This window comes from Panthera onca, chromosome C1 (genome assembly GCF_046562875.1).
Source record: "Panthera onca isolate mPanOnc1 chromosome C1, mPanOnc1 haplotype 2, whole genome shotgun sequence".
NCBI classification, from domain to species: domain Eukaryota; kingdom Metazoa; phylum Chordata; class Mammalia; order Carnivora; family Felidae; genus Panthera; species Panthera onca.
In genome coordinates this window covers 181160624-181187314 of record NC_138346.1, presented here as the reverse complement: position 1 = coordinate 181187314, position 26691 = coordinate 181160624, and the positions used below count along the sequence as shown (strand labels likewise).

At 36.4% G+C, this 26691-nt stretch overlaps 1 protein-coding gene across 4 annotated transcripts in view; it reads right to left on the bottom strand.

Moving 5' to 3' along the window:
• The window catches only part of FAF1 (Fas associated factor 1), a 529381-nt gene that overhangs the window by 193287 nt on the left and 309403 nt on the right, over positions 1–26691 (bottom strand). The gene's annotated exons all lie outside the window — the stretch shown is intronic.

Here is a 26691-nt window from a genome sequence, read left to right as displayed (position 1 = left end):
GATCGTTGTAATTTTTAGAGAAATACAAAATCTGCCTAGGGGAAAAAAATGCCTGGGAACCACTCCAAAGTGAGATAAGAAATACTAAACACTATCATCAGAGTGCCGATTGACCTCTGGGTCTGAGTGAAAAGTATAAGGCCCAAAAGGATTCTGACCTAAGATAGCAGGTTAAATTTGATTCAGTAGTAACTGATAACCTAAAACCACCAGTCAAAATAAGCAAAATATAAACCACTCAAATTCAACATCAACATAATTTGAACTTAAACATTTTTATTTTTTGATAAAATATACTAGTTTCTTTCATATTTAATGTTTCTGTGTAATTATTTTTGCATTCTAATACATTTCATCTCTGTGGATTTCATGGGAATTAGAGTATTCAAATGTCATTTGCACTCCCAATTTGTAAAATATGATGACTCAAATTTATGAGGATGCATAATGTAGCTAGTAAGAATGTTTTCAGATTGGTATAAAACCTATCTAGTAATGTATACCACATATAAAGATACTCTATTACACTGTAAATTACATCTCACATAGGAATAAAAATAAATCAGCATTATTTTACTATCATAGTTTTTAAAAAGGACTCACACTCTGATAAACACAAGAACTGGTAAGTTCTCTAGATCTCTCTAGATACATGTGCATATATTTAGTTACTGGTTCACTGGGTTCTTGTATACACCAAAGAATAATCTTTTGTATTAAACGGAAAATCCTCAAATCCAATAATCTTTCGAAAACATTTTGACACATGATAAAATAATGCCTTATTCCTAAGTCAAGCATGTTTTTGTGGGCAAATTCATACCTGCAGCACTTATTTATGTTAATGCCAAAAACCAGCATAAAATGAAAGCTATGCTAAAGTGTTAACTCTGTAAGAAGTAATCATTTTTGTGTGCTAATATTAAGTCTTATTTTCCAAAAATTAATCAACCTGTAACTTTGAGCTGAATAAATTTACTGAAAAGTATTCCATTAAAGAAAAAACAAAAGAAAGAAAGAAAGAACCATTAATGTCAGTATAGCAAAACTTTTTAGTGAATTTTTTTTCCAGAAGCTAGGAATAGATCATTTTATACATTATTTTAATCAACATATAGTAATGTCAAAAATATTCCTTCAAAGCAAAACAAAATTTCTAGAGATCTCTCAGCAAAGTGGAAGCAAGAAATAAGGAAAGCTTTATTTTTTGAAGGACACTAGTAAGGTTGACATTCATAAGTTGTATATTATTTGAAATTTACCTATTTTCAGTTGATCCATTTCATTTGCTAAAGACTTACGCATCAGAATTGTATAGAATCAAATAATTTGAGAGTTGGGGGTGGGAAAGATGATGGAGAGAAAGGGAGAGGATTCCAATATTTGTAAGGCATCTACTGTGCATCACTTTAAATTCCTCCCCCAACTTTCCATTAACATAGGGTTCTTTTTAAAAAATTCTTTATTTAGAGACAGAGAGAGAAGCCAAGTGGGGGAGAGGAGCAGAGGGATAGAAAGAGAGAGAGAATCTTAAGCGGGTTCCACACTCAGCATGGAGCCAGACATGGGGCTCGACGCCACGACCCTGGGATCATGACCTGAGCTGAAAAATCAAGAGTCAGATGCTCAACGGACTAACCCACACAGGCGCCACTAACATAGGGTTCTATGAGGTAGGTACTATTACCCTGTTTCAGGAAACAGAAGTCCTGACCGACTATTTGCTCTTGGTGGGGTTGAGATTTCATTCTAATTCAAGTTGTTCTGATTCTAGAACATATATCTGTTCACCCATATGAAAAAACTAACTTTTATTTAGCCAGGCAACCCATATTCACTAACTCATTCTATCCTAAAGCTGCTAATATTCCCACATAGCAGATGAGGAAACACAGACTTCGTAAAATTAGTAAATCTGTCGAAAGCTACTTCAAAATCTAATTACATGGTCATATGTATATTTTCTAATATAATTCATTTGTCTGCTAAGTAAACCAAAGTCCAGAGGACTTATGTGACTTGCCCAAGGTTAAACTGGTGGCAAGTTCAGAGCAGAGACTATGAGCTGGGCCCGTGCCCTTCAATATATCATATTCTTCTTTTCATACTTTGTCATTCAAGACACTCCCACACTTCATCACCACCTAATCCAAGAGCTTCCTAAATGATGTCATATGAAACGTTCCCCAGCTAAAATGACATTGAAACTTATTCGACAGAATAAAAATAACATCATTCAAACTTAACTTTTTACAATTTCCTAACACTAAAACTTTTACTTACTTATGCCTTGGGAGAAAGGCTATAGGCTTTGGCTATAGCCAGTCCTGGGTAAAGTCCACTTAGGAAAGGAGGATAATGAAAGCATCCTCTTGTTTTGCTAACCTGGGAAGCATTGACTAAGGTTGGTTCTTAGGGGCTTGAGAACCAGTAGGCTGCCATTTAGGACACATAAAGACAGCTAAGGAGTAAGTGACAGTGATTAATTCTCTACCAGGGTGGGATGCCCTTGGGGATACTGTAAGAAGAGAATATGGCTCCTCTGGGCAACCTTTGATAGTGTAGCTACGTATATCTGGAAGGAGTGGTAGTCACATTTGGGCCCAAATGGGAGACAGCCTCAATTTTCTTGTAGACTCTATCCTTTCCCCCCAAATCCTCTTCTAGGACCTCATCATCTTAGACTCAGTAACTCCATATTGTACCCTACTCTATACCTTAGGCTCATTAATATCATCTTCTCCCACATCATGACCGTACTGCTCTTACCACCTCCCAACTACACTGAGTCTATATTGTGTTAATTCCCTCAGAGCCTAAAGCCTCAACTAGCTCAATAGATATACGAAGTCTGAACCAACCCCTACGAAGTAAAGAGCAGTTGAAGACTCTGCTAAATTATATTCTTTTATTTTTATTGTAGTATTTGAGGGAAAATGTTCCATTTTGACTGTATTTGGGAAATTTTCAGAAATTTTGGCCCAGGTTGAAAAACTTCTCACAGATAGGAAGATAAATGGCCAAACAGAAAGGCCATGTGGTTCCATGGGAGGCATTCTGGTAGACAAGTCAGCAGAATGGGATTCTAGTCCAAACTCTACAACTTTATCACTTTCAAGTGTTCTTGACAAAGTCATTTACCTCTCTGAATCTCAGTTTCTTTATTTGTAAGAGAAAAACAGTAACTCTTGCCTGATTAAAAGATTATGAAAGAAAAATGAGTTAGTCTATGTGAAATGAGTTTAAAACCAAAAAACAGATGAATGGTTTATTCCTCTGACATTTACTAGGCTCATTCTATGCACCATCTGACTCAGCGTTATTTCAACTTTAACTTTTCATATGTACTCACCTTGATTCCCTTATAGGATCTCAAAGTAAAACTCAAGTGCCATACAGTAAGCAGATATGTAATAAAAAATCTGACTATTAAGCTGATGTTGATGATACAAAAAGAACCCTAATTAGTCAAAGTCAAATGCCTTGTAACTCATCCCTGTACATAGCACCAAGATCCTAGAGCTGGCCTTAGTCTTAACAACAATAATAGAAGGAATCCACTACACAGCATGAATTTGACCCCACACATCTTTTTACTTTAAAGTCTGACCATTCCTCATTTCTCCTAGTCACTCTTCTTTAGTTACCTTGTCACTAAATATCAAGTATGTATCTATAGATAGATAAAGAGAAGAGTATTGCTGCTTTTGAGGGATCCACAAACAAGTAGTTAAATGCATTTACACCTAAGTGTAAGTAACTAATTTTATTACCAAAATGGTTAAGTCCCTTCATAGGAGAATAAGAGGAGGAAATGCCTAACTTTGTCTGAAGACTTCAAGGGAAAATGTCACAAAGAAGTGCCGTTGAATCTTAAAAGGATAATTTGATTACGGACTAGGTCACAAGGAATGCAAGCACCTTAGAAGAAGAAAGGAAATGATATAAACAATGGCAAAATGGCAAGAAAGAAGGCAACACATTTAAGAAACAAGTAACTTAATGTTATTGGAGGACAGGGAAGGTACAAAATAGTCAGAAATACAGGTAGAAGGGGGAATGAATAAGTCAGATCATGAAGGGTTATATATGCCCCATATAAGCTCCCATTAGACATTATCCTATAGGCAATGGGAAACCACAGAGAGATTTGAAGCAAGGGAATAATATGATGCAAATGCATTTAACAAAAAAAATTATACTACAGAAGGAAAGACAGACTAGGGGATGCAAGAAAAGGAGAACTGAAATAGAGAAACCAGGAAAAAAATGATAAGAGCCTTAAATAAACTATGGCAGGAATGTTAGAATGACAGGGGGGACAGATCAACAGAACAAAAGAATGAAAACTAAAACCACAATAATTCTTGCCATTTGTTTACATAATTCCAGTATCACAGCAAAATTTAATAATTATTAAATTATTGATCACTGTCACTTGCCCCTTGGCCGTCTTTATGTGTCCTAAATGGCAGCCTACTGGTTCTCAAGCCAGCCGCTAGGAACCAACTTTAGTGAATGCCTCCTGGGTTGGCAAAACAAGAGGATGCTTTCATTATCCTCCTTTCCTAAGCAGACTTCACCCAAAGGCTCAAAGATGATACATTAGAAGAACTCAAAGAAGACCAATGTAGCTAAAAAACAAGAGGTATTATAATGTAACACAACACTAAAGTAGTAAGCAGATATCAGAATATGCAGGGCCTGGTGGGTTATGTAATGATTATGGTCTTTATTTGGGAAGATTAAACAGAGAGATTATTTGAGCAGACATATATACTTTTTAAAAAGAAATTATCCTGATGTAGTATGAAGTGCAGACTGAAGGGAAGTGAGAGTGGATATGAGGGCCCAGTCTGTAGCCTTTTGCAATAGTCCAGATTCAAGAAGTTGGTATCTTGTAACAGGGTGGTGGCAGTGGAAATGGATAGAAGTGAATGAGTAAGAGATATATAGGTGCTAAAATTGACAGGAATTGAATATATGGATAAAGTCAGCAAGGGAGACAGAGGTATCAAGAATAACTTCTATCTGATTTGTGAAACTGGATAGACAGTGATGCCATTTATGGAATCAGGGAACTTTAGAGGGGGACCAAGTATGGTCAGGAAAAAATAAAAATTCAATTTTGGATACAATGAATTTAAGGTATATGGGACCTCTAAATGGAGATGTTAAGAAGGCTTTTCTGGAACTGACATGGGAGGACTGGGCTAGAAATATAAATTTGTTGACCATCATCACATGAATGACAATTTAATCTACAGGTATGATAAGAATGCCTAGGGAGAACTTATGAGACAGAATGAGTACACAGAACTATGCCCTAATGACCTCAAATATTTAGTAACTGGGTAGAGAGGATGAACATCCAAAGGCGACATTAAATGAAGGAGCAGAGACAGGGAAAAGCCAGGAGAGTATGGTATCCTGGGAGGCAGAGGAAGAGTATTACAGGAAGGAGGAGTTTTCAGTAGACTCTAATGCTGCTGAGAAGTAGCACTGAAAATAGCTCAGCAGTGGAAATTACCCAAATGCTTGTTCCATCAATATTAAAACAGGTGAATAATGTGGAACATCCACATAATGGGATATTATAAACCAATGAAAATGAATCAAGTATAGCTACATATAAGAATACAGATCAGGCAACCGACAGAATGGGAGAAGATATTTGCAAATGACGTATCAGATAAAGGGTTAGTATCCAAAATCTATAAAGAACTTACTAAACTCAACACCCAAAAAACAAATAATCCAGTGAAGAAATGGGCAAAAGACATCAATAGACACTTCTCCAAAGAAGACATCCAGATGGCCAATTGTCACATGAAAAAAATGCTCAACATCACTCATCATCAGGGAAATACAAATCAAAACCACAATGAGATACCACCTTACACCTGTTAGAATGGCTAACATTAACAACTCAGGCAACAACAGATGTTGGCAAGGATGCAGAGAAAGAGGATCTCTTTTGCACTTTTGGTGGCAATGCAAGCTGGTGCAGCCACTCTGGAAAATAGTATGGAGGTTCCTCAAAAAACTCAAAATAGAACTACCGTACAACCCAGCAATTGCACTACTAGGCATTTATCCACGGGATACAGGTGTGCTGTTTCGAAGGGACACATGCACCCCCATGTTTATAGCAGCACTATCAACAACAAAGTATGAAAGAGCTCAAATGTCCATCGATGGATGAATAAAGAAAATGTGGTATACATATATACAATGGAGTATTACTCGACCATCAAAAAGAATGAGATCTTGCCATTTGCAACTACATGGATAGAACTGGAGGGTATTATGCTAAGTGAAATCAGTCAGAGAAAGACAAATATCATATGACTTCACTCATATGAGGACTTTAAGAGACAAAACCGATGAACATAAGGGAAGGGAAATAAAAATAATATAAAAACAGGGAGGGGGAGCAAAAAGAAGAGACTCATAAATATGGAGAACAAACTGAGGGTTACTAGAGGGGTTGTGGGAGGGGGGATGGGCTAAATGGATAAGGGGCATTAAGGAATCTACTCCTGAAATCATTGTTGCACTATATGCTAACTAATTTGGAGGTAAATTTAAAAAAAAACAAAAAGAATACGGATCAATCTCATAAACATATGGTTGGAAAAAAAAGAAAGGGGAAAGCAAGGAATGAATAAAGGAGACAAACAGTATATACTATATGATTCCATTTATATATGTTGAAAACCAGACAAAACTGATTTAGGGTCTTATTTTTGGATGAAGGGGACCTGAGAGGGCCTTCTGGAATACTGCAAATGTTCTCTTCCTGCTTATGTGAAGGTACTTTATGAAAATTCATCAAGCTGTACATTTATCATTATACACCTTTCTGAATGAATGTATTTCAATTCAAAGGTTTTTTTCTCCAATACTCTTAAGAAGTCAAGTATAGCTACAATGAGAATTTGGAGGCCTACTTGGTTTGACAATATGGCAGTCAATGGTACCTTGAGGAAAGCTATTCCAGGGGAGAAATGGGTTGAAAGCCAGAGTAGAGTGAGGTGAGAAATCAGTGGAAGAGAAAAAAATATAGATGATAATTACAGATAACTCTTTGAATTTTGGCCACAAAGACTAGGAAAGTAGTAAAGTCTGAGAGAATTTGTTTTTGTATGTTTACATAGATTTGTTTTATGGTGTGTATATGTGTGTTTGATGAGAGGCTTTTTGTGTTTAAACGTGGATAGAATATCCAGCACAATGTGATTCATTAAAATACTAAAGAAGAGATCATTGATAATGTATAGTTGTGAGAAGACAGATGGGAATGGGGAACAGAGCACAGGTAAAGAGATGATCTTATACTCAGCTTGGACTAGAAACAAGGTTTTCTGACTTCCAAACCCAGTGCTCTTTTTCTATACAGTTACCAGATTTGAAAGTGTGGGATTAGGCTAGTGGCAATATTCTAATGTTCAGTTGTAAAGGAGCTTCCAGGTTTTAATCCTGTCTCTGTAGACTTGGACAAGTTTTTAAATAACTACCCATAGTATCTTTCATGTTAAAAATGAGAATGTGAACATTTAATATCACTTCTGGAGTTTTATGGATGAATTGGTAAATCCTCAGCTAGTAGCATTAAAAGATGCAAAAGGCTAGAATGAGGATACCTTCTCCTTGAATGTTAAAAGCTTGTGAGTAAAGTTGCCAATTATCTATAAATCAACGAATCTAAATGAAAAAGAATTGGCAGATATGATACACATGGTGGTCACGTTTCACAGTAAATTATAGAAAGACCTAGTTTCCATTCCACCTCACATTCCATAGAAGTATAATTATTGCCACAATGAATGTAGCATGCTCATCCATAAGCTGCTACACAGTGAACATTGTATCATGGTGAAGAACATAAATGACAGATAGGCTTTTACAGATGTCCTGTATTTCATCCACCTGTGCTATTATGAGAGGTATACAATGTGATAAGGCCATGAACTCTATTCTATTCTACTTGGGCTCAAATACCACTGCCACTGACTACTTATGAGATCAAATGAGTATGTCTCAGTTTGCTCATGTGTAAAATGGGGTAAACAATAATTACCCCATTGGATTGTTAGAAAGATTGAACTATATTTTTATATATATTACTAACACTAATATCTTGTGTATAGTACTTTTAAAGTACTATCTAATGTTATCATTATTCCCAGAAAGAGGTCTAAGATGAGCTGAAGGCAAAGGGACTAATCTTATGGGGACAAAACAGATTCTTTAAGGAAAATATCTGAATGCTTATAACAGGTGAGGTTGGAGAACTACTATGTAGGGAAGGAAAAATAAGAACTTGAGATTTAGGGAATCCCTTATGGTACAGTGGAAAGAGGTTGTAGAGTCAAACCTGGACCAGGATCCCCTTTCTACCAGTTCTTCTGTGTGTTGTTGCACAAGTTCCTAAACCACTCTGAGCCTCAGTTCCTTCATGGAAGGAGCTGTGTAAATAAAGGAATAATAACATCTACCTTTAAGGATTGATTAATGGGCATTTTAGGGATAAAACATATAAAGCCCCAGCAAAATGCTTAGAAGAAAGTAGGATAGATGAATATTGTTCCAGTTGTTACTATTTTTATTAATAACAACAAGAATAATAATTAGAGAGGTGAAGAGAAATGGTTATTTTCATCTAGACTTTTCTTTCTTTCTTTCTTTTACTTCCTGGGGTCATGTCATAAATGTATTCTATTTTTAGCTATAACTTTTTTTTTTTTTTTACATTAAGTAACCCCCCACGAGAACGTGGGGCTCGAACTCAAAACTCCGAGATCATGAGTCACATGCTCTACCAACCGAGCCAGCCAGGTGCCTCAATTGTAACATATCTTGTATCAAAATAACTAAACATCAATTTTTGAAAGTTAATTTAGTTCTCACTGAAAAACTGATGTCACACTGCAAAAGGCTAATTTTCATTAAATTATTTTTGAGTTTATAATCATCAGAAAATATATAAACATCATAATGAAATTTTTGTTTCTGAATTCAGGGAACAAGTGATCTTGTTAGTAAAAAGAAACAATTCCCTGAATAATCATTTTTAAACATGGAATCTTTACATTTTTCAAGAGACTGTTATACCCTTTCCCCCTATCCTAAAGGTTTCATTTTTCTGGTTTGTTTTGGTTTTTCTTTTAGTAACAATTATCAGCTGATATTTATCAGTTCTAAAACAGTGGATAACTAAATTTTGAGAGAGATTCCTAAATGGATAACCACAGAACAGAAAAGTTCATGATAGCACTGGGGTGGCTCAGTTGGTTGAGTGTCCGTCTCTTGGTTTCAACCTAGGTCATGGTCTCATAGTTTGTGGATTCAAGCCCTACATGGGGCTCCATGCTGACAGAGTGGAGCCTGCTTGCGATTCTTTCTCTCTCCCTTTCTCTGTCCTTCCCCTGCTTGCACGTGTGCTTTCTCTCTCTCTCTCTCAAAATAAGTAAACTTAAAAAAAAGAAAAGCGTATCATAAATAATACAACTCTTACAAATCTCTCTTCTTTTACTTAATTTACTGAAGCAGATGATTAAGATAACTGTAGAAGTAAGAAATGCAATGAACACCATGGGGTAACACACTGTTAATAAAGGTCTATTAAATATCATTTGAAAATGTCATACTTATTTGTCACTAGTCTGAAGGTTACCCTTTTTTGTCTGAATTACAAATATTTGAATTTTATGACAGATGAGTTTACATCTGCTCTAAATGAGACTGAAAGGTTAGAAACAAGTAACACAAATCAGATCTGCAGCTTTTCAATTGCACAACTAATCCAAGATAACCAATGAGATGATTCAGGTCAAATTTCTCTTCTGAGTCCTCATTCATGTGTTATCCATATGCTTGTTCACCTAGAATGATTCACTAGCATTTTACAAATCAGGGAATACATCTGTTCTTTTTCATCTCTTCAGATTCTCCAGTTACCTCTCTATTCAGCTCATTCTGCTTGCTTCCTGTTTAACTGTGAAATTACATTTAAATTTTAGGGGTAAGATATTTAAGTACTTCATACTTTCCTTCAGATTTGCATGGTTTAATTTGGGTTACTGTTCTTCCTTCTTCTTGGTGTTTTTTGTTTGTTTGTTTTTGCCTCTTTTCAGTAGTATCAACTACACAGATGGTGGTTTCCAGCTCTCACGGTTCTTCATACTTACCCACTGTTACAGGAGTTCTTCCAGAATTAAGACTACTAACTCTCCTAGCTTCTGGAGTCTAGGGGAAAAAGATGGCTTCTTAGGATGCCTATGCTTTCTCCAGATAAGATTCTATTTTCTCCAGTTATTTCTTGAAATGCCCATCCTTCTCCCATACCACAATGCTCTACTATCAGTGTTTTCTTATGAATTTGAAGCACTTTATATAAGCTGGTATTTATAAAACATTCATTTTTAATTATTCCACTGCTGAGAATACTGAAAAGAAATTAAAATAACCCTAAGAAAGTGTTCAAATACAGCTATTTGCCTTTAAACAGCAAGATGTTGAAGTAATGGTTTCAAATGAGAAAATGATACACAAATAAAAGATAACTTCTGAATTTTGAGATGGAACAGCTAGCATGGTTCACCAGCAATTTACAAGTCAGGTGCATTTACTTATTAAGCAAATGTCTAACTATATAATCAAAATAGCTTAAAATATCCAAATTAATTTGTTACATAAACTTGGAGAACATGTATTGGTTTTTTTAAGTTTTATTTGTAGTATCAGTCCTGTATTTTTTAACCTGTCATAATTAATTCAGTCCTCTTGCACTTTGAAATCTCCACAATAATAAGAACTTTATCAGGCTGGTGTTGGTATGAAGTGGCACAGCAAACTGAAATCCCACCGGGAGCAGTCCACAGACTTCTCTTCTAAGCAGCAGAAAGCTGTTATCATTTTCTGAATTACAGGAACTATAAAAGGACACTCTACTCAAGCTGGCGCTGAATGTCACCTGAAAAGCAATCACAAAAGGGCTCTGTCTTGGCTTATCTCTGAGCTCTGTCACTACGGCAACCAGCAGGGAATAAGTATCTGTGGGTCTATGAATTTCAGAATCCCATAAAAGCCAGGGCTAAAAAGGCATGTGCAGCCTCTCAGAGATTGACTGCATTAATACATTAGCAAATACTGTGAAACACTGGATAAATGTCAGCAATTATGGAAAAAGCATCTAATAACGATATTCGTTGCCTGTCAAACCCCCGTGAGGTTTGATATGTAACTGCCACTCAAAGCTGTCTGTAATTTTATCTCTTTTATACATCTGAATCCACAGCATTCAAATTTGTACTTTGAAAGTAATAAACTGTAAAGCAGTTCATTCCGTGTTGATCACAGCTGTCAACAAACATACAACAAAAGAACAAAAAGACTTTCATTGGCTGTGGGAACAATCACTACCAACAATCTCTTGTAGATGATTACCAAAAAAACCCTTACATACTATACATGTAGAATAGTAAACAATGTCATGATGTGGAATAGCAATTGATAGGACTATTGATTAAGTCACCTTGAGCTCAAAAAGCTACTTACCATGCAGAAATTTTCATTTTAAGCCTTCTCTTTCCGTTGGAAAATTTATAAGAATGTAGCCAATTGAACACAGTTGCAAACATCCCTTTTCTTTACACATCAAAAAATGACATGGAATCTCTGTTAGCTCCAAAACAGGTTACAACGCTATCCTCACCACTTTTCTCAGAGAATTATAGGCAATTGATTACATCTAAAACCCAAGAGTCTAAAGGCACAACTTAACAAACTGGGAACACTATTCTTCAGATTCATATTTCCATTGCTCAAGAAAATGACTTATTAAGAAATCTTATCACATATGTTACAGCTGTTCAAATACAATAGACAGCATGTTAACTTGCAAACACAAATGCCGGAGATTAAGTAGTGCACATACGTATTCTAAACAACCTTCATTTCTCAGTTATAGAATAGGGTCAGGTACAAGAGTTCTAATAAGACCTTTCTCAGTTACAGAGGAAAAGAGCTTGGTTTCTTGAAAAAGAGCAGCGGAGCCTCTGAAGAAAGCAGTAATATGTACTGGAGTACTTGGCTATCAGTTATTTATTGCGATTTAGAGCCAATCACTTGACTTTTCAGAGTTACATTTAATATAAATACAAGAAACATTTACTGTTTATTTTGTGCTAGGGACTCTACTAGGTACTTAAGACACAGAGATGAATAAGATCTGCCTCTTGTCCTCAAAGAGTTCATAGTCTTATAGAGAGAAAAGTATATGTAAACAAATAAGTTATTACAACTACTCTTTATAAGAGCCAGTTAGAAGAAAGAAGTGGTTTGAAATAGCACTGAGGAAAATTTACAATAATATCAACTGTATTCCACTGTGTACTATTTTTATCAAAAATTATTTACTTATAATCTGCTACTTGGCTCAAATGAGATCATATATATGAAATGTTTGTAAACTAAAAATCACTATATGAATGTCTCTTAATGTCCTCAACTACCAGCATATGGCTACTATTCAAGAACACACATATATGCAAACCAAAGTGCTACAATGAAAATCTAAAATTCACTTACTTTCAAAAACACATAAATGCTACCCAAATAAAGGAAAATGAAGACAAATTTTCTCTGTTTCTGCTTTTTATGGAATAAGTGTTAAGCTTCAAACCAGTATGAGTACAATTCTGGAAAAAATCTGACTGGATATTTAAAAATTGAAATTATCTGGAGAAACATGGAACATGGAAGAAATAGCATGGTACAAAAGAAGGTACATGGCATCAGGGAGGGAGCAGATTTGGAGTTGAATACTGATTCTGCATTTTGCCTTCTCATCTATCAATTATGGTTTTAAATCAACATATTCATCATCATCTATTTCTTTAAGTTTTTTAATGTTTTATTTATTTTTGAGACAAAGAGAGGCAGAGCATGTGCGGGGGAGGCGCAGAGAGAGAGGGAGACACAGAATCCAAAGCAGGCTCCAGGCTCTGAGCTGTCAGCACAGAGCCCGACATGGGCTCAAACTCACAAACTGTGAGATCATGACCTAAGCCAAAGTCAGACGCTTAACCAACTGAGCCACCCAGGCACCCCTCATCATAATCTACTATTAAAAATAAAACTTAATGAGGCCCAGTCACCTATAATAAAATGCACCCGTTTTTTAAAGTATTTTTTAAAGTTTATTTTGAGAGAGAGTGTAAGTGTGAGTGGGGGAGGGGCAGAGAGAGAATTCTGCACTGACAGCATGGAGCCCCACTTGGGGCTCGAACCCACAAACCACGAGATCATGACCCCAAAACAAAGAATCAGACACTCAACCGACTGAGCCACCCAGGCACCCCAAAATGCACCCATTTTAAAGTGTACAGTTTAAGGAGTTTTGATACATATATATTTGTAACCACCACCGCCACAATCAAAATATCAAAAATTTCTATCACCCCCCCCCCCAATTTCCTAGTATTATTTAGTTAAGACTTTTTTTTTTTTAATGTTTATGCATTTTTGAGAGAGAAAGACAGCATGAGCGGGGAGGGGCAGAGAGAGAGGGAGACGCAGAATCTGAAGCAGGCTCCAGGCTCTGAGCTGTCAGCACAGAGCCTGATGCAGGACTCGAACCCACAAACCACGAGATCATGACCTCAGCTGAAGTCAGACACTTAACCGACTGAACCACCCAGGCAACCCAAGACTTCTTTATATAATCTGGATATAAGGTCTCTGCCAAATATATGTTTTCCACATATTTCATCCAAGTCTGTGGTTGCCCTTCCTTTTTTCCCTGAATGGTGTCTACTGAAGAGCAAAAGTTACAATCTGTGATGAAGCCAAATGTACTTTTTTTTTTCTTTTATGGTGAGGGCTTTTAGTGTCCTAAGAAATTTTTTTCTACTCTCAAGTCTTAGAAGATTTTCTCCTATATTTTCTTCTACCAGTTTTACAGCTGTAGCTTTTGCATTTAGGTCTATGATCCATTTCAAGATAATTCTTGTGTATGACATAAAGGTTCAAGTTGTCCTTACTGACAACACTATTTGTTAAAAAAAAAAAAAAAAGGACCATCCTTTCTCCATTGAACTATTTTGATATCTTTGTACAAAACCAATTGACATATATATATAATTAATGTATGTTTATATGTGTATACACACACACACAATCTATTTCTGAATGCTGTATTTTATCCATTGATCTATATGCCTGTCTTTACACATATCACATTGGCTTGAATACTGTATTCTTTTTTGAAATCAGGCAGTATAGTCCACCAACTTTGTTCTTTTTCAAAACTGCTTTGGGAATTCTACATCCTTTATATTTCTATATAGATTTTAGAAGTAACTTATCAATTTCTACCCCAAATAAGCTATTGAGATTTCGATTGGGAATGCAGTAAATCCACAGATTAGTGTGGGGAGAAATAAAACCTTGAAAATATTGAAGTTCCAATCCATGACCATGATATACCTCTCCATTAAAAAAGTTTTTTTTAATGTTTATATTTGAAAGAGAGATAGATATGTACACAGTGTGAGTTGGGGAGGGGCAGAGAGAGACAGAAGCAGCCTCCAGGCTCTGAGCTATCAACACAGAGCCTGACTCAGGGCTTGAATCATGAGCTGCGAGATCATGACCTGAGGTGAAGCCAGATGCTTAACCAACTGAGCCACCCAGATGCCCCTATACCTCTCCACTTTTAAGGACTTTATAGGTACACCTCATTTTATCGTGCTTCACTTTGTTGCACTTAACAGATACTGTGTGGTTTTTTTATTTTGTTTTGTTTTGTTTTGTTTTGTTTTATGAATTGAAGGTTTATGGTAATTCTTTATGGAACAAGTCTATCAGTGCCAATTTTTCCAACAGTATTTTTTCACTTTTTGTCTTTGTGCTGCATTTGGGTAATTCTTATAGTATTTCCAACTTTTCCATTATTATTATATTTGTTACAGTTATATGCGATCAGTGTCTTTGAAGTTACTATTGTAATTGTTTTAGGAGACCATGAACCACACCCATATAAGGCAGCAAACTTAATCAATAAATGTTATGTATGTTCTGATTGCTCTAAAACCAGCTTTTCCCCATCACTCTCTCTCTCCTCAGGCCTCCCTATTCTCTGAGACACAACATTATTGAAGTTACACCAGTTAATAATCCTACAATGGCCCCTGAGTGTTTAAGTGAAATGAAGAGTCGCAGGTGTCGGGTGCCTGGGTGGCTCAGTCGGTTGAGCATCTGACTTCGGCTCAGGTCATGATCTCATGGTTTGTGGGTTCGAGCCCCACATTGGGCTCTGTGCTGACAGCTCAGAGCCTGGAGCCCTACTTCGGTTTCTGTGTCTCCCTCTCTCTCTGCCCCTCCTCTGCTCATGCTCTGTCTCTCTCAGTCTCTCAAAAATCAATAAACATTAAAAAAAAAAAAAAAGAGTTGCAGGTCTCTCACTTTATATTAAAAGCTACAAATGATCAAGCTTACTGAGGAAGACATGTAGAAAGACTGAGAGCTAGGCCACTTGCACTAGTTAGCCAAGTCATGAAGGCAAAGGGACAGTTCTTGAAGGAAACTAAAAGTGCTACTCCAGTGAATATATGAATAAGAAAGCGAAATAGCTTTACTGCTGATATGGATAAAGTCTGAGTGGTCTGGATGGAAGATCAAACTAGCCACAACATTCACTTAAGCCAAAACCTAATCCAGAGCAAGGCCCTAACGCTCTTCAATTCTGTGATGGCTGAGAGAGGGGAGGAAGCTGCAGAAGAAAAGTATGAAGCTAGCAGGGGTGTGTTCACAGGATTTAAGGAAAGAAGCCATCTCTATAAGATGAAACTACAAGGTGAAGCAGCAGGTGCTGATGTAGAAGCTGCAGCAGGTTATCTGGAAGCTCCAGCTAAGATAATTAATGAAGGTGGCTACACTAAACAACAGAATCTCAATGTGGACAGAACAGCCTTATATGGAAAAGGATGCCATTTAAGACTTTCATTGCTAGAGAGAAGTTAATGCCCGGCTTTAAAGCTTCAAAGGACAGGCTGACTCTTGTAAGGGACTAATGCAGCTGGTGGCTTTAAATTGAAGCCCATGCTTCTTTACCATTCTGAAAATCCTAGGGCCCTTAGGAATTACACTAAATCTATTCTGCCTGTGTTATTCATTCATTCATTCATTCATTCATTCATTCATTCATTCATTTAGACAGCAAGTGGGGGAGAAGGGCAGAAGAAGAGAGAATCTCAAGCTCAACATGGGGCTCAATCTCACAACTCTGGGATCATGACCTGAGCCGAAATCAGGTCATGACTCCCCATGTGCCCCAACTCTTCCTGTGCTCTTTAAATCAAACAAAGCTTAGATGACAGCAAATCTGTTTACAGCATGGTTTACCAAATATTTTAAGTCCACTTTTGAGACCTGCTCAGAAAAAAAGATTCCTTTCAAAATACTACTGCTTATTGACAATATTCCTGGCCACCCAAGAGCTCTGATGGAAACGTACAAAGAGATGAATGTTGTTTTCATGCCTGCTAACACAGCATCCATTCTGCAGCCCATGGATCAAGAAGTCATTTTGACTTTCAAGTCTGATCATTTAAGAAATCCATTTTGTAAGGCTATTGCTGTCATAGATAGTGATTCATCTGATGGATCTAGACCAAACGGATTGAAACGTTCCAGAAAGGATTCACCCTTCTAGATGCCATTAAGAACATTTCTTGATGCCAAAGTAATTTTGAAGAAGACCAAAGCAGGAGGCATCACAATCCCAGACTTTAGCCTCTACTACAAAGCTGTAATCATCAAGACAGCATGATATTGGCACAAACACAGACACATAGACCAATGGAATAGAATAGAAACCCCAGAACTAGACCCACAAAAGTATGGCCAACTAATCTTTGACAAAGCAGGAAAGAATATCCAATGGAAAAAAGACAGTCCCTTTAACAAATGGTGCTGGGAGAATTGGACAGCAACATGCAGAAGAATGAAACCAGACCACTTTCTTACACCATTCACAAAAATAAACTCAAAATGGATAAAGGACCTGATCGTGAGACAGGAAACCATCAAAACCCTAGAGGAGAAAGCAGGAAAAGACCTCTCTGACCTCAGTCACAGCAATTTCTTACTTGACACATCCCCAAAGGCAAGGGAATTAAAAGCAAAAATGAACTATTGGGACCTCATGAAGATAAAAAGCTTCTGCACAGAAAAGGAAACAACCAACCAAACTAAAAGGCAACCAACGGAATGGGAAAAGATATTTGCAAATGACATATCGGACAAAGGGCTAGTATCCAAAATCTATAAAGAGCTCACCAAACTCCACACCCGAAAAACAAATAATCCAGTGAAGAAATGGGCAGAAAACATGAATAGACACTTCTCTAAAGAAGACATCCGGATGGCCAACAGGCACATGAAAACATGCTCAACATCACTCCTCATCAGGGAAATACAAATCAAAACCACACTCAGATATCACCTCACTCTAGTCAGAGTGGCCAAAATGAACAAATCAGGAGACTATAGATGCTGGAGAGGATGTGGAGAAACGGGAACCCTCTTGCACTGTTGGGACTGCAAACTGGTGCAGCCACTCTGGAAAACAGTGTGGAGGTTCCTCAAAAAATTAAAAATAGACCTACCCTATGACCCAGCAGTAGCACTGCTAGGAATTTACCCAAGGGATACAGGAGTACTGATGCATAGGGGCACTTGTACCCCAATGTTTATAGCAGCACTCTCAACAACAGACAAATTGTGGAAAGAGCCTAAATGTTCATCAACTGATGAATGGATAAAAAAATTGTGGTTTATATACACAATGGAGTACTATGTGGCAACGAGAAAGAATGAAATATGGCCCTTCGTAGCAACGTGGATGGAACTGGAGAGTGTGATGCTAAGTGAAATAAGCCATACAGAGAAAGACAGATACCATGTTTTCACTCTTATGTGGATCCTGAGAAACTTAACAGGAACCCATGGGGGAGGGGAAGGAAAAAAAAAGAGAGAGAGAGGTTAGAGAGGGAGAGAGCCAAAGCATACGAGACTCTTAAAAACTGAGAACAAACTGAGGGCTGATGGGGGGGTGGAAGGGAGGGGAGGTTGGGTGATGGGTATTGAAGAGGGCACCTTTTGGGATGAGCACTGGGTGTTGTATGGAAACCAATTTGACAATAAATTTCCTATATGGGAAAAAAACTCCATTTTCAAAATTTTCTTTGGTGCTATATAGTAACTTTTATTTTTTTGCTGTATTAATCTTGCAGCTTGTGCCTGTGTTAATTTCACTTGTCACTTTTAGTAGTTTTTCCTTTGATTATATTGGACATGCAAACTACTAAACAAAGTGTATAAGAATAAAGATAACATGTAAATTACAAATTACATAAATTACAAAAATTTGTAATTTAATTTTGTTTTGGTCAGATATTGACTTTTTTGCAGTCCTCTAAAATGTACCAAAACTTTATTTATGGTCCAGGCTGTGGTCTATTTTGGTGAATGAACCATTGTTACACTCGAAAAGAAAGTGTACTCTGCTATTGCTGAGTAATGTGTCTATAAATTTCAATTAGGTCAAGTTAGTTAAGAGTGTTGCTCAAGTCTTCTATATCCTTATCTGTTATTTTCTGGCAACTGCTGATACAGGAATGAAATCAGTAGTTATGATTGTAAACTTGTCTATTCTTTTGGTCTTGTCAGGTTTTATTTTATGTATTTTGAAACTGCTTTTAGGAGCATATATATTTAAGACTGTTATGTCTTCTTGATGAACTGTCCTTTCAATCATATGAAATGTCTCCTTTTAATATTCTTTGTTTTGTACTTTGATGTTAACATAGTCATTATAGCTTTCTTATAGGCATTATACTTAAAGTAAGTTTCTGATAGGCAGCATATAGCTGAGTCTTGTTTTTTAAAATTCATTTTGACAATCTTTGCCCTTTAATAGACCATTTACATTTACTGTAATTATAATGCAGTTGGATTTAAATCTTTCATCTTGCTATTTGTCTTGTACATATCCCAATTTTTCTTTTTTCCTGCCTTATTCTGGATAATTTTTAAAATAATTCCATTTTATCCTTCTTAACAGCTTATTAGCTATGTTTTTTGTCTTTTTTTTTTTTTAGTGGTTGCTCTAAGGTTTACAATATGCATCTTTAATATAACAGACTATCTTCAATTAATATTATACTACTTCATGTAGTGTTATTTTCCTTTGGCTTAAAGAAATTTCTTTATCATTTCTTGCACTGCAGGTTTGCTGACACCAAATTCAATTTTTGTTTAGAGAAGTATTTTTCATTCAGTTTTGAAAGAACATTTTCATCTGATATAGAATTCTAGGTTGTCATTTTTTTTTAACTTTTAGTACTTTAAAAATGGCATTCTACTGCTTTTTAGCTGCATTGTTTCTGATGAGAAATCTAAAGAATCTACATTTGTTCCCCTATGTAATCAATGTTGTTGTTTTTTAACTCTTTCTGCTTTGAAATTTCTTCTCTTTATCACTTGTTTTCACCTTTGATAATGATACTCCTCAGTGTAGAAATCTTTGTGTTTACCTTTCATGGAGTTTATTGAGTTTCTTGGATCTGTAAGTGTTATGGTTTTTATCAAATATGTAAAAATTTCAGAGATTATCTCTTCAAATATTTTTTGTCTTGACCTCCTTCCCCTACCTTTTCTCTCCCTTTAGGATCCAATTACATGTATGTTAGACTGCTTGATTTTGTCCTAGGGGTCATTGACACTTTGTTCATTTATTCTTGTCTTTTTTTCTCTCTGTGCTTCAATTTAGATAGTTTCTATTGCTACATATTAAAGTTCACTGGTCTTTTCTTTGGCACTTTCTAATCTGCTATTAAGCCATCCAGTAAAATAGTCATTTCAGATATAATATTGTTTATCTCTAGAATGATACATTATTCCATTTTATATATTCTAGTCTCCCCTCATTAACTACATGTTTTTAAATACTTGAACATGTTCATAATATTTATAAAGCTCAAATCCCTATGTGCTAATTTAATTATCTAAGTCACTTTAAAAAAAAAAATTTTTTTTTTTTGAAAGAGAGACAGAGCGTGAGCAGGGTAGGCACAGAGAGAGAGGAACACAAAGAATCTGAAACAGGTTCTGGGCTCTGAGCTGTCAGCAGAACCCTCTGCAGGGCCCAAACTCAAGAACTGCGAGGTCATGACCTTAGCTGGAGTCAGATGCTTAACCGACTGAGCCAACCAGGCACCCCAATCTAAGTAATTTCTATGTGTATTTCTTTTGACTAATTTCTCTCCTGATTGTGAGTTAGGTTTCTCTGCTGTTCGTATGTATAGTAATTTTTGTCTGGATGCTGGACTCTGTTTTCTAGAGGCAGTTATTTGTTAATCAGCTTGTTCCTTTTGAAGATTGTTTTTAAGCGTGTAAAAAGGCAGTCCTAGAGTAGGTTCACCCTAAGCCTTGCTTATTCTCTCCATTAAGATGTGACTCTTCTGGTGGATATCCTTTGAATGCCCCATTTAGTCACTGAGGTGTCTCCACAATGGCCAGTGGGAACTCAAACTATTCCCAGTTCTATGTGAGCTCTGAGAATTGTTTGCCTTACAGATCCTAGTTAATTGTTCTTTCTCCTGGCAGTTGTTCTTTACCCAGCCTCCTGGAATTTCACCATCTGCATGCACAGATTGGTATTCAACTAAACACCAAGGGAACACTATGTAGATTTCTAGAGGTTTTTCCTCTGCTAGTACTTTGCCTTCCAAAGTCTAGCTGCCTTGACTTCCCTAAACACTTTCTTTTCAAACTCAATAAAATAACCAGTTCCTGCTTTGTTTTCATCTCTGTACTCTGGAATCCAGAAATTCCTCCAGGCAGAATGTAAGACTACCATAGGGCTCGTATGTCTCCTTCAGAGTCCTACATTATCTGTTGTCTAATATCTGAAAATAGTTATTTCACATATTTTATCCAGTCTTCCACTAGTTTATAGAGGGAAGAAAATTTCCATAGCAGTTAACTATTCATGGACAGAAACAGTAGTCTACAGGCTTAGGATTTTAATAAACCCCTTGTAAAATCAAGATTCACAGCATTAGGTCAAAATGCTTGTAAATATCGTGTTGGGGGCTGCCTTGCTTCCATGTGTTTGCCCTCATATTTACTGAGTAAATACGTCCCTTGAATGCTTCATCCACCCTCCCAAATTTCTCTCTCTGTTCAGGGTATAGTCCATTTCACAACTTTTCATTCCTTTAAAAATAAAACTTCCCTCTGCTTTCAAAGCTGTTCTTTCTGTTTAGTCTTTGCCTGTGTTATTTGTAAAAGACTCTATATGTTGACAAGGGCAACGGATGCTCTGAAGCAATGGAGTCTCACTACCATCAGAAGCAACATTATCTATAACCTTGCCAAACAAAGAGCCAGTGAAGACATCCAAAGATTGCCTAAATTTGTCTGACCTAGGATGGGCCAACAAAGTAATTTAAATAGCATAGGATGACCCTGAAGTTACTCAAAGAATGCTTCTGATTCTGCATGTGTATGTGATATACAGAAGGTGCTCACTCAAGGGAAAAGGAGCTAATGTTTGTTGAATGGCCTACTAAATGCCAGATGTTAGTTACACCAGGGGTTGGCAAACTTTTTTTTGTAAAGGTTCAAACAGCAGATATTTTAGGCTTTGTGGGCATGTCGTTTGTTGCAACCACACATCCCTGTTGTTAGTTATACTGTAAAAGAAGCTGTTTACAATACATATACAAATGGGTGTGACTGTGTTCCAATAAAACATTATTTACAAAAATAAATGTTGAGTGGGATTTGGGCTGACAGTTACAATTGCCAAACCCTGCATTATATTATGTGTATTATCTACTTGGTAAAACCATATGAAGTTGTTAATATTCAACCACTGTGTCCATAAAAAGTGGTAATTTCATGTTTCAACCTATTATGTTAATCCATTTAATCTTCACAATAGACTTTCAAAGGTGTCATCCTCACTTTGCAGATGAGGAAACTGAAATTCATACCATAACTAACTTATCCAAATAATAGCAATATTGGGATTCAATGAACTTGGATTGCCCTGCTCTCTCACAAACACACATACACACGTACAAATCAGCGTGGTGTTGCCCTGCTCCCCCACAACTATGTTGTTCTACTTGCCACTAAAGAAATACTGAGTTTTGATAATTTAATTTTTATCGGAAAGAAATTTGTATTAGAAAGATAATTTAATTTTTATTAGAAACTTGAATCTCAGTTTATCAAGTTACTAAAATCATACAAATTCATTGTTTAGTTGTTTATTATCATAGATGTCAATTTAGCAAAACTTTGAACAATTCAAATGAGTGAATGTATAAAACACTATGTTTGATCCTTACGGAGCATACAAAGATGAGGAAGACAGTGCTTACTCCTAATTTTTAGAATTTACAAAAGAGAGGAACACAAAAATATGAATTAAAATGTAATCAAATGTCGCTTTCTTGGGAAGTCATTTTCTTACCACTCCCATCTGTCAGCAAAATTGGTTGCTCCCTCTTCTGTGATCTCTCTGCATTTACGTAGACTGCAATTATCATTGTTTATGTATCTGTCTCACACTATACTTTGCAATCCCTAAGGAATTGGACCTGAAGAACAAACCTTATCCTTGCAACTTTAAGGGCAAGCATGGTTACTGGCCTATAAGAGTTGTTCTACAGATGTCTAGTGAATGAACAGATAGATGGATTAAAAACAGTAATAGCCAAAGGTTAACTACATTAGACACTATCTAGCACTACTTTAGTCTTTGAAATAAACTCAGGGGTAACTGTATTTATAAATACTGACTCTTTCAGTCTTCATAATATCTCTAGGAGTGATTATCTCTGTTCTATAGTTATAGAGACTGACACCCAGAAAGGTTCATTGTTTGTGGTTATTGAGATGGTAAGTAATGGAGCCAGGTGAGAGGAACTAAGGAAGGAAAGAACAAAATAAATAATTTTAAAAGTTTAAATGGAACAGAAATATAAACTAATTTCTAAGAGAGCTGGTAAAGGTGGCATGGGAAGAGGGATAAAGGTAAAGTTTCTTAAAGAAGGGTCTTGAGGAAGGAAATAATTACTGTAGGTATTCCAGGCAGAAGGAATAGTATGATTAACTGACACAGAGCAGAAGGGAGCACCAGGTATATTTAAGGAATGGCAAAATGAGTAGTTACCTAAGCTGAGATATATATGTTATCATATTCAACCATTTATTCAAGAAACATTTATTGATGATTTATTCTGGGCCTATGGGAAAATAAACCTACAAGAGACATTTCAGACCAAAGAATGAAGGGTTTTGAGTGCCAGCATAAAGATCTGTACATAAATCAGCAAGTGCTGGGTTGCCATTGAAGATAAGTAAGCAAGGATGAATGTAATTCATTCTGCACCTCAGAAATATTAACCTTGCAACAATGGATGGAATGACTACAGTAGAGGCTTATGAGTTTACTTAATAGAGAACTACTGTTTTCTAAGTATGTGGTAATTGTGACAGTCTCTTCAGACAGCAGCTCCTATAGAGTGGTGGGCAGGGAACCAGTGGCAAGGGAATGTCCATAATTTGACACCTGACAAACACATGCATCAGAGAGAAGTTACAGAAGAAAATGGTCCCCATTAGAAGGATCAAAGTAGATAACATTCCTATGTTCACAAATTCTTTTTATTTAAAAATACAAAAAGGCAGGAGGGATGTGTGTGGTTTTTGTTTTATTTTTATTTTATAGAAAAGTCACTGTGTAATGATTCTACTTGTAAATGATCTCATTTTCAATGTGAAAATATATAAGCAGCTTTCTAATTCCTAACACATGCCTAAAGACCTGAATCAAAAATTCCTATTTTCTCAAATTCTGGGTTCACATTCCTCTAGCCAATGATGGAACCCTGGCAGACCATTAGTAATCTCAAAAGAAAAAAAAAAAGGCACACAATAAAAAAGTACTAAAAACAGAAGAATTAAATTGTGCTTGCAGCGCTGCTGCACTGCCTCTAACTTGCCCAGCTCCAGCCAAAGGAGAAGGGGGGTAAGTAAGAGTTCTCTACACCATGGCTCCTAAAAAGCAGACTGCCAGCAAATCCAACACTTCTAAAGCACAGAGGAAGCAACCTGATACAAAAGCTGCTGACAAGAGTGCACCCCCTACTGGAAGGGTGAAGAAACCTCATTGTTATAGGCCTGGTACTGTGGCACTCTGAAATTAGATGTCATCAGAAGTCCACTGACCTTTTGATTCTCAAACTTCTTTCCAGTGGCTGGTGCAAGAAATTGCTCAGGATATAAAAATATATTTGTGCTTCCAGAGTGCAGCTATTGGTGCTTTGCAGGAGGCAAGCGAGGCTTATCTGGTAGGCCTTTTTGAAGAACCAGTGTGTGCTATCCATGCCAAACGTGTAACATTCATGCCAAAAGACATCCAGCTAGCATGCCTCATACATGGAGGACATACTTAAGAATCCACTATGGAGGCGCCTGGGTGGCTCAGTCGGTTAAGCGTTCGACTTCGGCTCAGGTCATGATCTCACAGTTTGTGAGTTTGAGCCCCGCATCGGGCTCTGTGCTGACAGCTCAGAGCCTGGAGCCTGCTTCACATTCTGTGTCTCCCTCTCTCTCTGCCCCTTCCCTGCTCATGCTCTGTCTCTCTCTGTCTCAAAAATAAATAAACATTAAAAAAAATTTAAAAAAAAGAATCCACTATGATGGAAAACATTTCATTCTTTAAAAAGAAATTCTCCTCTACAAGTTATTTGTAGTTCTGAACTTTTTTTTCCCCAGAGGGTCAAAATGCATATAAGTATATGATTATAAGTGAAAAAATAGGGGACAGAAATTAGGTACTGACAGTTTTTCCACTTTCATTTGTGTGTCAATTTTTAATATAAATATGGGGACATAAGGCATTAATGTGAGTCAAAATGTTTCAGTGGACAACTTTTGCAGTTCAACTTTATAACAATAGTAAATAAACCTGTTAAATTTTTCGGGACAATGCCAGCATTTGGATTTTTAAAAAACAAGTAAATTTCTTGGGGCACCTGGGTGGCTCAGTCAGCTGAGCATCTGACTTCGGCTCAGGTCATGATCTCACAGCTCATGAGTTCGAGCCCCACATTGGGCTCTGTGCTGATGGCTCAGAGCCTGGAGTCTGCTTCGGATTCTGTGTCTCCCTCTCTCTCTGCCCCTAACCCACTCGCATTCTGTCTCTGTCTCTCTCAAAAATGAATAAACATTCAAAAAAAATTTTAAAAACAAGTAAATTTCTTACTGACGGCAACTAAATGGTGTTTGTAGCATTTTTATCATACAGTAGATTCTAACCATTCACTATACTTTTCTGAGTTGTCCTACATGCAAGTACATGTTTTTAATGTTGTCTGTCTTCTGTGCTGTTCTTGTAAGTTTCCTATTAAAATACATTAAACTATAAAATATTGTTTTTAATAAAATAATCCTGAAGGATTTTTCTTTCTTTGTACAAGCATTATTAAAACTTGGAATTTTTAAAACTATGTATATTCAAATTATCTGCATTATAATAAATAAGGTGTCTAGACATAATTCAGAGTGTTAAAATTATTTCTACTCTCTGGAATCCAAGAGCGTCCTTGTTAAAGTGTAAAATGAGATTTCGCCTACTTGCAACTCCTTGTTCTCACAGCTGAACTGTCACAGCATGAAAACATTCCCCTACTGGTGCAGCTTTAGATACCTATTTCCCTGGTGAAAGAGTGCAAAAGGAACTGAAAGAGTTATTGACAATTCATACAGTATCCCATACCCCATTAGAGTACAACTACAAGCAAAGAAAATATTTTAACTCTGAAGGGAGATGGAACAACAATGTTTTAAATGATTGTTGACTTCATTGAGTAGCACTGAAAATGTCAAAAAAGTGTAGTCTATCAGATTGGTAAGAGACTTAAGATTATACAAGAATCTAATTATAAGGAGTCTATTTCTTTGTCCTGTTTGCTAAGTCAAAGGTTAATGAGAAGTACGCTAAAGAAAACATCTTCTGTGTTATTGCAAAAAATTTCTCATACAACATAAAAATGTAAATGAAAAAAGTATTTTAATCTAGTTCTCCATTAACTTTTATAAAAAATAGCTTGTGAGGTATAATTTACATGCTATAAAATTTACTCATTTTTAAATGTTCAATTAAATGATTTTTAGTAAATTTATAGAGTTGTGCAACCTGGCCATGATCTAATTTTAGAACATTTGCATCATCTCAAACCCATTCACTTCTTGATCTAAGATGTTTCCATAAATTCATGGAAGCCACTGTTTATCTAAAGCTACTATATATTCAAAGCCACACAAATATCTGCAATTGAGCAGGAAAAGCGCAAACTAACCTCACTTTTAATGACCTTTATAATCAATCCTCTACTCTGGCACTGGGAAGAAAATGTTCAGGTGCTTTCTCTGAAAGTTAAACCATTCTAAGTATTAAGTTATGGCACACTGTGTTGGAAAGAAATTAATTATATTTTTGTTGGTAACACATTTCAGGCTGTTTACACAGCTGACATTTCTCAGCTGTACCCAATTCATGCCCTAAGCTGTGAGGACGATCTTGTTTTGTAGCAGATGCCT